Genomic DNA, 1,606 nt, shown 5'->3' on the forward strand with positions numbered 1-1,606 from the left:
CATGATTTGAATGTAATACCGTCAAGTAATAAAAATGACGACAGTAACCAAACAAAAATAACACCGTCGCAACGCGCGAATAACATTGCTCGTGTTACACATTTGTAATTTAATCATTTAAATTAAATGATATCATTTACATATTACATGCATCTTGTAAGCATTAATGTGTCTTTTAAATATTAACTGTTGCAATTATTTTTGAATGCTAACGTATAATTTTAGCTAAATAATAATCCTTATAACATATTTTACATTTGTTTATATGAGTTGTGATTGCGGCCATTTGTCAGCATTTATAAAAGAAGCATTCAGAAAGAGAGAGGCTTGAGAGTCATTGAGCTTTTGAGCATATGGAACTCTTGTAGATGTATTAGCTCCTCCACCAGTGCACATATACTCACCATAGAATATACTCCTGCAAACCATCAATTTACATGCATGATCGATCATTCGGGTAACTTTTAACATGCAATTGAAAGAAAAAAAGAAAAACAAATGCTTACTGGTCTCAAGAGGGGTCATTGAAGTCATTCCAACCTTCAGGGGCGACCATGTCGGATATAAATGTGTATGCGAAGACAACCTTAGAGAAAGGCCTCCATGCTCTACCTAACCATATCCTTCCTGTACCGCCAATGGTGCACCCCACGAATGCAAAACCGCTATCTTCATCAGCGGATGCTCTTCCCAGTGCGGTCACTACTCCGTTTATGCTCTTTTGCCCCACTGGCAACGGTGGTGCCATCGAGACCAGTTGGCAATCCTACACGTGTGTACAATTTTATATGCCATCATGATACATATATTTTGCCATCATATGTATTTATACCTCGTATAGTGATTTGGCATTGCCAAAAATGAAGTCAATTGAACCTTGAATATAACATTCCTTGAAATAATGTCGACCTCTATCATCATGAAGTGTAACACCCCAACCCGGATAGGCTGACGTGTCACCATGTACGGAGGTATACAGAGACAAAAGACATAATTTCATTACTTCATTAGAGTCAAAAGTACATATTACTCAAATACTAAGTTCAAATACATATTATTCAAATAACATAAGCTTAACACACATCTTCATAATATTCCTAAGTTTTAAGCTTTTCTCTTGATCCCGCCCAAAGTATCCTGTGAACCTGAAGTGTAAAAAAAGATTTACGGAATGAGCCGAATGCCCAGTACGGAATATTAAGGCTCAAAGGCAAGTAATAATTAACTGAATCACAATATATGATAACATGTAACTGATTAAAATTATATAACTGAAATAACTGAACTGAAATATATAATACGGATGTACCCATAAGCATAACTGAGTTTGATAATATGTGACGACATACAGGGGGGCACTCCTATATGTCAATCACCCGAAATGGTGTAAGTTGGCATACCCACAACCATTTCCTGAAACTGAAACTGAAAAACTGAACTAGGATATATCCATACGCCTCCTAATAGCTATGTACCACACCTGTACTTAAGAGACGCCGTGAACTGATCTCTCCGTCACGGAAGGAGCACATAACATCGATGCCACAATGTTATGCCCGTGGGACACTCCACGGGAAGCGAGTGCTCAGGGTAACAGAGTACAAAT

At 37.7% G+C, this 1,606-nt stretch overlaps 1 pseudogene; it reads right to left on the bottom strand.

The window, feature by feature from the left end:
• Positions 1–261: 261 nt before the first annotated feature.
• LOC143605926 (putative pectinesterase 8 pseudogene) lies at positions 262–1,000 on the bottom strand (annotated as a pseudogene).
• Between the last annotated feature and the right edge of the window lie 606 nt (positions 1,001–1,606).

Source organism: Bidens hawaiensis, unplaced genomic scaffold, assembly GCF_021521415.1.
Source record: "Bidens hawaiensis isolate Kalapana, Puna unplaced genomic scaffold, B.hawaiensis_p1.1 tig00072054_1, whole genome shotgun sequence".
Classification (NCBI taxonomy): domain Eukaryota; kingdom Viridiplantae; phylum Streptophyta; class Magnoliopsida; order Asterales; family Asteraceae; genus Bidens; species Bidens hawaiensis.